A 15,711-nucleotide genomic window follows, 5' to 3' on the forward strand; every position below is an offset into this window, starting at 1 on the left:
AAATTATATCTAACATGTGTAAAATATAGGCAATTAGAGATGGTGCTTTAGGATTACAATGGAACGTTAAGATGGTCCAATACTAAAATGCATAAATATACGCTAATAATAAATGCCAATTAATAGGAGGACCCCAAATTTGAATATGAAAAGCTCTCTTATTATCAATTGTCCTTGGAGTAATTAAAGCCCCCAAATTAATTCTTCTTGCAAGTTAAAGACTCAAAACATTCAAGTCCAAAGAAATTAAGAACAAAATCAAATTACCTTGCCCTGGTGGGCGCAAAGAAATTTAAGTCCAAAATTTGCCCCCTGCCCAGTTTCTTTTTTTTTTAAATAAATAAATTTATTTATTTATTTATGGCTGCGTTGGGTCTTTGTTGCTGCGTGCAGGCTTTCTCTAGTTGCGGTGAACGGGCTTCTCATTGTGGTGGCTTCTCTTGTTGCGGAGCATGGGCTCTAGGTGAGCAGGCTTCAGTAGTTGTGGCACGTGGGCTCAGTAGTTGTGGCTCGTAGGCTCTAGAGTGCAGGCTCAGTAGTTGTGGCGCAGGGCCTTAGTTGCTCCACGGCAACTAACATACGGAAGATGTGGGATCTTCCCAGACCAGGGCTCGAACAAGTGTCCCCTGAATTGGCAGGCGGATTCTTAACCACTGCACCACCAGGGAAGCCCCTACCCCCTGCCCAGTTTCTTATTCTGCTCTCAACTGAGGGGTTCTCATTTGCAGGGTGGGTAACTGGAATTCTTCCAGCGATGCTGCCTGGGCTGGGTTGTGTTTCTCTGGAGTGGAGTTCCTTCAGGACCTCTGACACCATGTCCCTAAATTGCTTTCCTTTGAAAAGAATTCAAGGTCAGGCAAGTTTATGACCACTGAGGCCTCCTACCCACCCTATTCAGGAAACAAACTAATTCCCAGCTAGTGCCAAGTACTAATGGCAATTTGAGGCAAGAAATGTTTTCAGTTTCTGCAGAGGCAGTTATCAGTCACCCAGGATCCATGATCTGTCAACTCACATGCGGGAAATCTTTCCTAAGACAGCATTCCACGATGACTGGGCATGGGATGAGAGGTCACTGACCCTTCTCTTGGAGAGTAACCTTTGAGACTTTGCTGATTCTTTGCAAAGTTTTGAGGTTTTCAATGGAGCCAGCCTTAGTCACCAGATCTTTTTTTTTTTTAATAGTAAACTTTTATTTATTTATTTATTTTTATATTTATTTTTGGCTGTGTTGGGTCTTTGTTTCTGTGCGAGGGCTTTCTCTAGTTGCGGCAAGCGGGGGCCACTCTTCATCACGGTGCGCGGGCCTCTTCACTATCGCGGCCTATTTTATTGCGGAGCACAGGCTCCAGACGCGCAGGCTCAGTAGTTGTGGCTCACGGGCCTAGTTGCTCCGCGGCATGTGGGATCTTCCCAGACCAGGGCTCGAACCCGTATCCCCTGCATTAGCAGGCAGATTCTCAACCACTGCACCACCAGGGAAACCCACCAGATCTTTTTTGAGGTATGTTTTGGTACTGTTGTTTTAACCAATATTCCAGACTTCTTGTTTTTCAGCTTCCCTGTGAGTCCCAGTTTCTACACTCTGGACTGGCACAGAGGTGGGCTCTTCATGGTGACACGGCACCCACCTCTCCTGCGAGCCACACTGGCAGCCCACTGCCGTTATGGGATGATTTAATTCTGTAACACGTGCCTCTACTCTACAGAAGAAGGGAAGGGGAGAGGGGGCCTCCTTCATGCCCACATTGATTCAGCCGCAGAATTGCCCGTAGCAGATTGGTGAACTGGAACTGTTGTGGTTGTTTCTGAAGACTGTGTCCCTGAGAACTTGGTGCCTCCCAGTACTTCTGCCATATGCTTCTCAGGGCACTGTCCTTCTTCTGCTTTTCTATTTTAAAACTCATTTTTTTAATGGAAAATTTCAAACATATATAAAAGTAGACATTAGAATAATGAATCCCTCATGTACATATTATATTTTCAAAAATTATTAACTCAGGTATGACTTTGTTTTCCTCAGCTTTTGAATATTTCAGGCCTTGAGGAGACTTCCTTTCCACTGCATCTTTCTCTGTAACACTGGCATGAATATGCCTTCATTGTTCTCTCCTCCTTTGACAAAGCTCATTTGAGGTTCTAGCAACTGAAGCTTATTCTTCTCTAATACCTACAGGGCAAGAGCTATTGGCTGGGAGAAAACACTTTTTTTCCTTATTTTTTCTTTGCTTTTAATCCCACACTTTTGTTTTCCTGCTATGTTCTTTTAGATTTTGTTAGAGTCTCCAGTAGTAAAAGCTATGGCATGGATCAATTTCAGGTCTGCTGGAAGCATCCACTATTCAAAAAAATCTTTTGGTACATTCAACAAATATATTTTAAGAATCTATTAAACCAGACATTTTTCTTTGCCCTGACTCATTAATGGAGCAAAGAGGCAAATACCCCTGCCCTCAAAGAGCATATATTCTACTGGAGGGAGACAGACAAGAAACACACATTGGTTAAATATATGTATATCAGATGATGACAAGTGCTGTGAAGAAAAATAAAAGCAGAGGGATATATAGGAGGTGCCTGGGGGTTGGGGTGGGATTGCTGTAGCTTATTTTATTTTTAAAATAATTTTATTATTATTATTTATTGGAGTATAATTGCTTTACAATGTCATGTTAGTTTCTGCTGTACAATGATGTGAATCAGCTATATGTATACACATATTTCCTCCCTCTTGGACCTCCCTCCCACCCCCCCATCCTGCCCATCTAGATAATCACAGAGCACCAAGCTGAGCTCCCTGTGCTATACTGTAGGTTCCCACTAGCTATCTATTTTACACATGGTAGTGTATTTATGTCAAATCTAATCTCCTAATTCATCCCACCCTCCCCTTCCCCCGCTGTGTCCACACATCCCTTCTCTACATCTGCGTCTCTATTCCTGCCCTGGAAATAGGTTCATCTGTACTATTTTTCTATATTCCACATATATACATTAATATACGATATTCGTTTTTCTCTTTCTGACTTACTTCACTCTGTATGACAGACTCTAGGTCCACCCACATCTCTGCAAATGACCCAACTTCATTCCTTTTTATGACTGAGTAATATTCTGTTGTATGTATTACCACATCTTCTTTATCCATTCATCTGTCGATGGACATTTAGGTGTTTCCATGACCTGGCTATTGTAAATAGTGCTGCAGTGAACAGTGGGGTACATGTGTCTTTTTTTTTTTTAATTTAATTTAATTAATTTATTTTTTATACAGCAGATTCTTATTAGTTATCTATTTTTTTAACACCTTTATTGTAGTATAATTGCTTTACAATTGTGTGTTAGTTTCTGCTTTATAACAAAGTGAATCAGTTATACATATACATATGTCCCATTATCTCTTCCCTCTTGCGTCTCCCTCCCTCCCACCCTCCCTATCCCACCCCTCTAGGTGGTCACGTCTTTTTGAATTATGGTTTCTCAGGGTATATGTCCAGTAGTGGGAATACTGGGTCATATGGTAGTTCTATTTTTAGTTTTTTAAGGAACCTCCATATTGTTCTCCACAGTGGCTCTATCAATTTACATTCCCACCAACAGTGTAAGAGGGTTCCCTTTTCTCCACACCCTCTCCAGCATTTATTGTTTGTAGAATTTTTGATGATGGCCATTCTGACCGGTGTGAGATGATACCTCATAGTAGTTTTGATGTGCATATTTCTAATAATTAGTGATGTTGAACATCTTTTCATGGGCCTCTTGGCCATCTGTATGTCTTTGGAGAAATGTCTATTTAGGTCTTCTGCCTACTTTTTTTTTTTTTTGAACATCTTTATTGGAGTATAATTGCTTTACAATGGTGTGTTAGTTTCTGCTTTTTAACAAAGTGAATCCGCTACACATATACATATATCCCCATATCTCCTCTCTCTTGCATCTCCCTCCCACCCTCCCTATCCTACCCCTCTAGGTGGTCAAAAAGCACCAAACTGATCTCCCTGTGCTATGTTTCTGCCCACTTTTTGATTTTTTTTTTTTTTTTGATATTGAGCTGCATGAGCTGTTTGTATATTTTGGAGATTAATCCTTTGTCTGTTGCTTAATTTGCAAGTACTTTCTCCCATTCTGAGGGTTGTCTTTCATCTTGTTTATGGTTTCCTTTGCTGTGCAAAAGTTTTTAAGTTTAATTAGGTTCCATTTGTCAATTTTTGTTTTTATTACTCTAGGAGGTGGGTCAAAAAAGATCTTGCTGTGATTTATGTCAAAGTGTATTCTTCCTATGTTTTCTTCTAAGAGTTTTATAGAATCCAGTCTTATATTTAGGTCTTTAATCCATTTTGAGTTTATTTTTGTGTGTGGTGTTAGGGACTGTTCTGATTTCAGTCTTTTACATGTAGCTGTCCAGTTTTCCCAGCACCACTTATTGAAGAGACTGTCTTTTCTCCATTGTATATTATTGCCTCCTTTGTCATAGATAAGATGACCACAGGTGTGTGGGTGTATTTCTGGGCTTTCTATCCTGTTCCATTGATCTATATTTCTGTTTTTATGCCAGTACCATACTGTCTTGATTACTGTAGCTTTGTAGTATAGCCTGAAGTCAGGGAGCCTGATTCCTCCATCTCCATTCTTTCTCAAGATTGCTTTGGCTATTTGGGGTCTTTTGTGTTCCCATACAAATTGTACATCTTTTTTCTAATTCTGTGAAAAATGCCATTGGTAATTTGATAGAGATTGCACTGAATCTGTAGATTGCTTTGGGCAGTATAGCTGTTTTCACAGTATTGATTCTTCCTATCCAAGACCATGGTATATCTCTCCATCTGTTTGTGTCATCTTTGATTTCTTTCATCAGTATCTTATAGTTTTCTGAGTACAGGTCTTTTGCCTCTTCAAGCAGGTTTATTCCTAGGTATTTTATTCTTTTTCTTGCAATGGTAAATGGGATTGTTTCCTTAATCTCTCTTTCTGATCGTTCATCATTATTGTATAGGAATGCAAGAGATTTCTGTGAATTAATTTTGTATTCTGCAACTTTACCAAATTCATTGATTAGCTCTAGTAGTTTTCTGGTGGCATCTTTAGGATTTTCTACGTATAGTTATCATGTCATCTGCAAACAGTGACAGTTTTACTTCTTCTTTTCCAATTTGGATACTTTTATTTCTTTTTCTTCTGATTGCTGTGGATAGGACTTCCAAAACTATGTTGGATAATAGTGACAAGAGTGGACATCCTTGTCTTGTTCCTGATCTTAGAGGAAATGCTTTCAGTTTTTCACCATTGAGAATGATGTTGGCTGTGGGTTTGTCATATATGGCCTTTATTATATTGAATTAGGTTCCCTCTATGCCCACTTTCTGAAGAGTTTTTATCATAAGTGTGTGTTGAATTTTATCAGAAGCTTTTTCCGAATCTATTGCGATGATCATATGGTTTTTATTCTTTAATTTGTTAATATGGAGTATCACATTGATTGATTTGCATATATTAAAGAATCCTTGCATCCCTGGGATAAATTCCACTTGATCATGGGGTATGATCCTTTTAATGTGTTGTTGGATTCTGTTTGCTAGTATTTTGTTGATGATTTTTGCATCTATGTTCATCAGTGATATTGGCCTATAATTTTCTTTTTTTTTGATATCTTTGTCTGTTTTTGGTATCAGGGTGATTGTGGCCTCATGGAATGAGTTAGGGAGTGTTCCTACCTCTGCAATTTTGTGGAAGAGTTTGAGAAGGCTAGCTGTCAGCTCTTCTCTAAATGTTTGATAGAATTTCCTTGTACAGCCATCTGGGCCTGGACTTTTGTTTGTTGGAAGATTTTTAATCACAGTTTCAATTTCATTACTTGTGATTAGTCTGTTTATATTTTCTATTTCTTCCTGATTCAGTCTTGGAAGTTTGTACCATTCCAAGAAATTGTCCATTTCTTCCAGGTTGTCCATTTTATTGGCATATAGTTGCTTGTAATAGTCTCTTATGATCCTTTGTATTTCTGCAGTGTCAGTTGTAATTTCTCCTTTTTCACTTCTATTTTATTGATTTGAGTCCTCTCCCTTTTTTTGTGTGTGATGAGTATGGTTAAAGGTTTATCAATTTTGTTTATCTTCTCAAAGAAACAACATTTAGTTTTATTGATATTTGCTATTATTTCTTTGTTTCTATTTCATTTATTTCTGCTCTGATCTTTATGATTTCTTTCCTTCTACTAACTTAGGATTTTCTTTGTTCTTCTTTCTCTAGTTGTTTTAGGTGTAAGGTTAGGTTGTTTATTTGAGATTTTTCATGTTTCTTTAGGTAGGGTTTTATTGCTCTAAACTTCCCTCTTAGAACTGCTTTTGCTGCATACCTAGGTTTTGGGTTGTCATGTTTTCATTGTTATTTCTTTCTATGCAGTTTTTTATTTCCTCTTTGAGTTCTTCAGTGGTCTCTTAGTTATTTAGCAGCACACTGTTCAGCCTCCATGTGTTTGTATTTTTTACAGATTTTTTTCCCCTGTAATTGATTTCTAATCTCATAGCGTTGTGGTTGGAAAAGATGCTTGACATGATTTCAATTTTCATAGAGTTTCCGAGGCTTGATTTGTGATCCAAGATGTGCTGTATCTTGAAGAATGTTCCTTGTGCACTTGAGAAAAAAGTGTATTCTGCCGCTTTCGTGTGGAATGTCCTATAAATATCAATTAAATCTATCTGGTCTATTGTGTCATTTAAAGTTTGTGTTTCCTTATTTATTTTCTGGCTGGATGATCTGTCCATTGGTGTAAGTGGGGTGTTAAAGTCCCCCAGTATTATTGTGTTACTGTCGATTTCCCCTTTTACGGCTGTTAGCATTTGCCTTATGTATTGGGGTGTTCCTATGTTGGCTGCATAAATATTTACAATTGTTATATATTCTGCTTGGATTGATCCCTGTTAATTATGTAGTGTCCTTCCTTATCTCTTGTAACAGTCTTTATTTTAAAGTCTATTTTACCTGATATGAGTATTGCTATTCCAGCTTTCTTTTGATTTCCATTTTCATGGAATAACTTTTTCCATCCCCTCACTTTCAGTCTGTGTGTGTCCCTAGGTCTGAAGTGGGTCTCTTGTAGACAGCAATTATATGGGTCTGTTTTTGTATCCATTCAGCCAGTCTGTGCCTTTTGGTTGGAGCATTTAATCCATTTACATTCAAGGTAGTTATCTATATGTACATTTCTATTACAATTTTCTTAAATTTGTTTAAGTTAGACTTTTTAAAAATTTATTTATTATTTATTTATTTTATTTATTTTTGGCTGCATTGGGTCTCAGTTGCAGCATGCAGGATCTTCGTTGAGGCATGCAGGACCTTTCCTTGCGGTGTGCAGGCTCTTTGTTGTGGTGTGCAGGCTTCTCTCTAGTTGTGGTGCTGGTTCCATGGTGCATGGGCTTTGTAGTTGTGGTGCATTGGTTCCAGAGTGCACGGGCTCTGTAGTTTGTGGCACACAGGCTCTCTAGTTCAGGCGCACATGCTCAGTAGTTGTGGCATGTAGGTTTAGTTGCCCTGTGGCATGTGGAATCTTAGTTCCCTGAACAGGGATCAAACCCACGTCCCCTGAATTGTAAGGTGGATTCTTTCACTGGACCACCAGGGAAGTCCCTTCCTAATTGTTTTGGGTTTGTTTTTGTGGGTCTTTTTCTCCTCTTGTGTTTCCCACCTAGAGAAATTCCTTTAGCATTTGTTGTAAAGCTGGTTTGGTGGTGCTGAATTCTCTTAGCTATTGCTTGTCTGTAAAGCTTTTGATTTCTCTGTCAAATCTGAATGAGATCTTTACTGGGTAGAGTAATCTTGGTTGTAGGTTTTCCCCTTTCATCACTTTAAATATATCCTGCCACTCCCTTCTGGGCTACAGAATTTCTGCTGAAAAATCAGCTGATAACCTTATGGAGATTCCCTTGTATGTTACTTGTTGCTTTCGCCTTGCTGCTTTTAATATTTTTCTTTGAATTTAATTTTTGATAGTTTGATTAATATGTGTCTTGGTGTGTTTCTCCTAGGGTTTATCCTGTATGGGACTCTCTGCTCTTCCCGGACTTGGGTGGCTATTTCCTTTCCCATGTTAGGGAAGTTTTCGACTATAATTTCTTCAAATATTTTTTCAGGCCCTTTCTCTTTCTCTTCTTCTTCTGGGACCCCTATAATTCAAATGCTGGTACATTTAATCTTGTCCCAGAGGTCTCTGAGACTGTCCTCAATTCTTTCCACACTTTTTTCTTTATTCTGCTCCTTGACAGTTATTTCCACCATTCGATTTTCCAGCTCACTTATTCATTCTTCTGCCTCATTTATTCTGCTATTGATTCCTACTAGAGTATTCTAGTACTAGTATTCTAGTAGGATACTAGAGTATCCTACTAGAGTATTTTTTTTAATCAGTCATCAATTTTATACACATCACTTTATACATGTCAATCCCAATCGCCCAATTCAGCACACCACCATCCCCACCCTACCGCAGTTTTCCCCCCCTGGTGTCCATACGTTTGTTCTCTACATCTGTATCTCGACTTCTGCCCTGCAACCTGGTTCATCTGTACCATTTTTCTAGGTTCCACATACATGCGTTAATATACGATATTTGTTTTTCTCTTTCTGACTTACTTCACTCTGTATGACAGTCTCTAGATCCATCCACGTCTCAACAAATGACTCAATTTCGTTCCTTTTTATGGCTCAGTAATATTCCATTGTATATATGTACCACAACTTCTTTATCCATTCGTCTGTTAATGGGTATTTAGGTTGCTTCCATGACCTGGCTATTGTAAATAGTGCTGCAATGAACATTCGAGTGCATGTGTCTTTTTGAATTATGGTTTTCTCTGCGTATACGCCCAGTAGTGGGATTGCTGGGTCATATGGTAATTCTATTTTTAGTTTTATAAGGAACCTCCATATTGTTCTCCATAGTGGCTGTATCAATTTACATTCCCACCAACAGTGCAAGAGGGTTCCCTTTTCTCCACACCCTCTCCAGCATTTGTTGTTTGTAGATTTTCTGATGATGCCCATTCTAACTGGTGTGAGGTGATCCCTCATTGTAGTTTTGATTTGCATTTCTCTAATAATTAATGATGTTGAGCATCTTTTCATGTGCTTCGTGGCCGTCTGTATGTCTTCTTTGGAGAAATGTCTATTTAGGTCTTCTGCCCATTTTTGGATTGGGGTGTTTGTTTCTTTAATATTGAGCTGAATGAGCTGTTTATATATTTTGGAGATTAATCCTTTGTCCGTTGATTCGTTTGCAAATATTTTCTCCCATTCTGAGGGTTGTCTTTTTGTCTTGTTTATGGTTTCCTTTGCTGTGCAAAAGCTTTGAAGTTTCATTAGGTCCCATTTGTTTATTTTTGTTTTTATTTCCATTACTCTAGGATGTGGATCAAAAAAGATCTTGCTGTGATTTATGTCAAAGAGTGTTCTTCCTATGTTTTCCTCTAAGAGTTTGATAGTGTCCAGTCTTACATTTAGGTCTCTAATCCATTTTGAGTTTATTTTTGTGTATGGTGTTAGGGAGTATTCTAATTTCATTCTTTTACATGTAGCTGTCCAGTTTTCCCAGGACCACTTATTGAAGAGACTGTCTTTTCTCCACTGTATATCTTTGCCTCCTTTGTCATAGATTAGTTGACCATACGTGCATGGGTTTATCTCTGGGCTTTCTATCTTGTTCCATTGATCTATGTTTCTGTTTTTGTGCCAGTACCATATTGTCTTGATTACTGTAGCTTTGTAGTATAGTCTGAAGTCAGGGAGTCTGATTCCTCCAGCTCCGTTTTTTTCCCTCAAGACTGCTTTGGCTATTCGGGGTCTTTTGTGTCTCCATACAAATTTTAAGATGATTTGTTCTAGTTCCGTAAAAAATGCCATTGGTAATTTGATAGGGATTGCATTGAATCTGTAGATCGCTTTGGGTAGTATAGTCATTTTCACAATGTTGATTCTTCCAATCCAAGAACATGGTATATCTCTCCATCTGTTGGTATCATCTTTAATTTCTTTCATCAGTGTCTTATAATTTTCTGCATACAGGTCTTTTGTCTCCCTAGGTAGGTTTATTCCTAGGTATTTTATTCTTTTTGTTGCAATGGTAAATGGGAGTGTTTCCATAATTTCTCTTTCAGATTTTTCATCATTAGTGTATAGGAATGCAAGAGATTTCTGTGCATTAATTTTGTATCCTGCAACTTTACCATATTCATTAATTAGCTCTAGCAGTTTTCTGGTGTCAGTTTTAGGATTCTCTATGTATAGTATCATGTCATCTGCAAACAGTGACAGTTTTACTTCTTCTTTTCCAATTTGTATTCCTTTTATTTCTTTTTCTTCTCTGATTGTTGTGGCTAGGACTTCCAGAACTATGTTGAATAATAGTGGTGAGAGTGGACATCCTTGTCTCATTCCTGATCTTAGAGGAAATGCTTTCAGTTTTTCACCATTGAGAATGATGTTGGCTGTGGGTTTGTCATATATGGCCTTTATTATGTTGAAGTAGGTTCCCTCTATGCCCACTTTCTGGAGAGTTTTTATCATAAATAGGTGTTGAATTTTGTCAAAAGCTTTTTCTGCATCTATTGAGATGATCATATGGTTTTTATTCTTCAATTTGTTACTATGGTGTATCACATTGACTGATTTGCATATATTGAAGAATCCTTGCATCCCTGGGATAAATCCCACTTGATCGTGGTGTATGATCCTTTTAATATGTTGTTGGATTCTGTTTGCTAGTATTTTGTTGAGGACTTTTGCATCTATATTCATCAGTGATATTGATCTGTAATTTTCTTTTTTTGTAGTGTTTTTGTCTGGTTTTGGTATCAGGGTGATGGTGGCCTCATAGAATGAGTTTGGGAGTTTTCCTTCCTCTGCAATTTTTTGGAAGAGTTTGAGAAGGATAGGTGTTAGCGCTTCTCTAAATGTTTGATAGAATTCACCTGTGAAGCCACCTGGTCCTGGACTTTTGTTTGTTGGAAGATTTTTAATTACAGTTTCAATTTCATTACTTGTGATTGGTCTGTTCATATTTTCTGTTTCTTCCTGGTTCAGTCTTGGAAGGTTATACCTTTCTAAGAATTTGTCCATTTCTTCCAGGTTGTCCATTTTATTGGCATAGAGTTGCTTGTAGTAGTCTCTTAGGATGCTTTGTATTTCTGCGGTGTCTGTTGTAACTTTTCCTTTTTCATTTCTGATTTTATTGATTTGAGTCCTCTCCCTCTTTTTCTTGATGAGTCTGGCTAATGGCTTATCAATTTTGTTTATCTTCTCAAAGAACCAGCTTTTAGTTTTATTGATCTTTGCTATTGTTTTCTTTGTTTCTATTTCATTTATTTCCGCTCTGATCTTTATGATTTCTTTCCTTCTGCTAACTTTGGGTTTTGTTTGTTCTTCTTTCTCTAGTTTCTTTAGGTGTAAGGTTAGATTGTTTAATTGAGATTTTTCTTGTTTCTTTAGGTAGGCTTGTATAGCTATAAACTTCCCTCTTAGAACTGCTTTTGCTGCATCCCATAGGTTTTGGGTCGTCGTGTTATTCTGCTATTGATTCCTACTAGAGTATTCTTCATTTCAGCTATTGTGTTGTTCATCACTGTTTGTTTGTTCTTTAGTTCTTCTAGGTCTTTGTTAAACATTTCTTTTACTTTCTCAATCCATGCTTCCATTCTATTTCCAAGATATTGGATCATCTTTACTATCATTACCTTGAATTCTTTTTCAGGTACGTTGCCTATTTCATTTATTTGGTTTTGTCTGTTTTTACCTTGCTCCTTCGTCTGTAACATAGTTTTTTTGTTGTCTCATTTTTTTTTTTTGATGGGTGGGGCTGTGTTCCTGTCTTACTGGTTGTTTGGCCTGAGGCGTCCAGCACTGGAGTTTGCAGGCAGTTGGGTCGAGCCAGGTCTTGGTGCCGAGATGAGGTCTTCCAGGAGACCTCACTCCAATTAATTTTCCCTGGGGTCTGAGGTTCTCTGTTCGTCCAGTGGTTTGGACTCAGCACTCCTACCACAGGAGCTCAGGCACAACTCCTGGCCTGGGAGCCAATATCCTGTAAGCCACGTGGTGTGGACAAAAAAAAAAAAAAAAAAAAGAGAAAAGGCAGAACAATAAGGAAGAATAAAAAATAAAATAAAATTAGAATAATAAAAAAGTTATTAGAAAAAAATATAAATGAAACTACAACAAAGTAAAACAGAACCACAACAGCAAAAAAACCCCAAAAAACTAACAGGGGACTTCCCTGGTGGCACAGTGGTTAAGAAACCACCTGCCAATGCAGGGGACACAGGTTCAATCCCTGGTCCGGGAAGATCCCACATGCCTCGGAGCAACTAAGCCCATGCACCACAACTACTGAGCCTGCACTCTAGAGCCCGCGAGCCACAACTACTTAAGCCTGCATGCCCTAGAGCCCGTGTGCCACAACTACTGAGCCCATACACCACAACTACTGAAGCCTGTGCACTCTAGGGCCTATGCCACAACTACTGAGCCCGCATGCTGCAACTATGGAAGCCCGCTTGCCTAGAGCCTGTGCTATGCAACAAGAGAAGCCACCGCAATGAGAAGCCCATGCACCATAACAAAGAGTAGCCCCCACTCACTGCAACTAGAGAAAGCCCACACACAGCAACGAAGACCCAATGCAGCCAGAAGTAAAAAAAAAAAAAACCCAAAAAACAAACAAACAAAAAATTGGAAAAGGCTTTGGCTGTGGGGGGTGGGGCCTCGGCTCAGGGTCCGTGCAGCTGGAAAAGGGCCTGAGGGGGTTGGGGTGGGGCCTAGGCTTGGTGCAGCTGGAGGGGCCCTCGGAGTGTGGAGGATCAGGCCTGGGACCTCAGCAGGCTCCCCTGGGCCCGAGTGGGTGGGGGAAATGCTGGCCCATTTCCTTCTGATCCTCTGATCCCTCGAGTGTCTCTCCCTGTTCCTGTTGATCCCCTTGTGTGAGTGGGTCCCTCTGGACTTGGGAACCCTTCCCCTCCCCTAGCCACACCTCAGGGGCACCAGTCCCATCCGGCCTCCACTTCTCCCTCCTACTTCCCCCCACGCCCTACCTGGTCGCTTGGGGATTCCCCTTAGGTGTCCGAGGTCCCCCACCAGTGCCTGGTAGGTGCTCTAGTTGTGAGGAGACGCAAACTCTGTGTCCTCCTACTCCACGATCTTGACTCTGCCCTGGGGTTGCCATAGTTTAAAATAGAGTGGTCAGGGCATGCCTGGCTGAGAAGGAAACATCTGAGGAGAGGCTTTAAGGGGAGGTAAAGCATGATCCATGCACATATCTGGGGAAGAGTGTTCTAGATAGATGGCACAGCAAGAGCAGAAACAGAGAGTGTGCTGGAATTCGAGGAGGTTGGTGTGCCAAGAGTGGCTTGTGCAAGGGAAGTAGGAGGAGACAGGCAGACAGGGAAGGGGATGGGACAGATCTAGGGGGGTGTAGGCTGACCTGAGGGCTTGGCTTTTTCTCTAAGTGAAGTGAGAGTTTTGGGAGGGCTCTAAGCAGAGCAGTGACAGGAGACATTCTCCCCACCATTAGATAAACACTGAACACAGACCTGGTTTTGCTCTATCATTATTCTACCTGGTTCCCCTTTACTATGGCTCATCACTTAGATGAGTGTCTTAGAGTCCAATTCCATGAATGCTAGGTTCATGGCAGGTTCTAGGCAGGTTCTCTTTAGAGTTTAGGCAATACCTTATCTCTACTTACAATGGTTGTACACCTCAAAACTCACAAATCATACTTTGAGTATTCTCTGATTGTCCTGGCCTTCCCTTCTCAGATCTGTCTAGATTTTCTGTAACCACTAACACGGCACTGCTGGCCTCCCCAGGGCAATTCTCTGATTCCTTTCACCATGGATTTGTTACTCATGGCTTAGACTTTCAATGGTTACCTGGATTCGGTCCCTCTCTGGACAAATCATGTCAGATTCTGCCCCTGAGATATTGCATCTCTTCTTCTGTGAGACTTCTTTGGGTTCCAGTAACTTTTCCTCATACAGTTATAATTAAGCCATGTCTTTTTTTTTTTCCCCTAATGCTCTATTTCAGAGCAGTTTGATCTATTTTTCTTTTTCTTTTTGTATCTCTTCTGGCCTTCAGGATCTCATTTCATGTTTCATATCCATCTAGACTATATCCTAAGATCTCAACTTTTTTCGTAAAGAAACATCTCTTGTTCTTCAATGAAATCAGCTGGTCTTCCTAGGCTTGCTTTCATTCTCAGAGCCCAGAAGTACCCTCTGGGGCTGGGACCTGGATTATGGTGTCTCCAAGCAGCTTTCTGGAATGTATCCAATTTCCAGCACCAGCTCTAGGATGCTAGGCAGTTATTGTCGTGGATCAGCACATCTCAGAAAACCTGAACTTTTCACTCTAGAACAAGGTTGCTCATTGTCAACTCATTAAAATAATGAAATTAACAGAACTATGACCTCTGAGGTTCAACACAAATCTATGTAGGTATTTCTTCCTTGATCACATAGAGGTTGAAAGTTAAGGAGGCTAGTGGGGGAAGAAAAGAAGGTTTTGCTAGATATAATCTCCTTTAAGAGCAATGAAGCAATATCTTACTGTCCCGAGCTGCCAAAATTTATTTTTATGGAATCAAATCCATGAAGAATTGGCTACGGTACATGTAATATTGTGAATGTTAGAATTTGCACTTGGTTTCTCTAGTTACTCAGGCTGTGTGAAAAAAACGCCTATTGCCAGCCCACTCCCCCCTGGCTACTCAGAGAGTATTATTACTCCACTTAGGAATTACACCCTAAACATGGACTTCAAGTAAGACCATTTCAAATGGTAGAATTTGAGGGTGTGATGGGCCATTTAATCTCCATATCTTCCTACCTCTGCCGCTCCACTCTGATTTTTTGTAGAAACAGGTGACCCATTTTGAAAAGCCCAGTATGAGACTCCCTACTTCTGAAGTTCACCAGGCACAACAATTTGAGTCCCTTTCAGCTTGATAGCGGGCGATCCTGCCAAGGTTCTTAACTGGAGAGATTTTTCAACTGGGTCAGTACATTTATCTGAAGCAATTTCACTTGGGTTAGGGGGTCAAGAATTAGTTTCTAGAGACCCATGGGTCATACATCCTTAGTGGTTGGTAGGATGAGGTTGTGTGTCAGTGAATGTTGACACACTGGTTACAAACGTATTTGGATGGGCTGCATGTGCATGTTCTCATGTGCTGCAGATTTGTCATTCATTCATCACCAAATATTTATTGAATAACTACTTTATTTCAGGTGCCATTTTTGATGCTTAATTTACTACCATAAACAAGAGCCTAAAATATGCCACAACCCTGATAGTCTAACAAATCAACACTTCCCAACAGGAAGAGGACATGATTGGCATCGCTTGGCTCTTTGGATCTCTATTACTGCACTGCCCTAGACGTGGTCTCTACCTGGCAGTATGGCTGACTGTCTCCATCTTGCACTTGTCTCCCACTACACTTGTAGTCATGGCATCAACCAAGCATCTGGAAAGGCAAGTACTGATGAGAACATCTGTATAATATGAATTTAACATGAGCCTAAATTTGCACCATTATACAAATGGGCTAAGTTGGTGATTAATGGCCCTTACTGGCATGGGAATAGAATCATAGAAAGATGTAATTTTAGATGTAGAATGTATCTTAGACATCATGCGATTCAATCCCTGGTATGCGCTAAAAAC

Source organism: Balaenoptera ricei, chromosome 17 (genome assembly GCF_028023285.1).
Source record: "Balaenoptera ricei isolate mBalRic1 chromosome 17, mBalRic1.hap2, whole genome shotgun sequence".
Taxonomy (NCBI): Eukaryota; Metazoa; Chordata; class Mammalia; order Artiodactyla; family Balaenopteridae; genus Balaenoptera; species Balaenoptera ricei.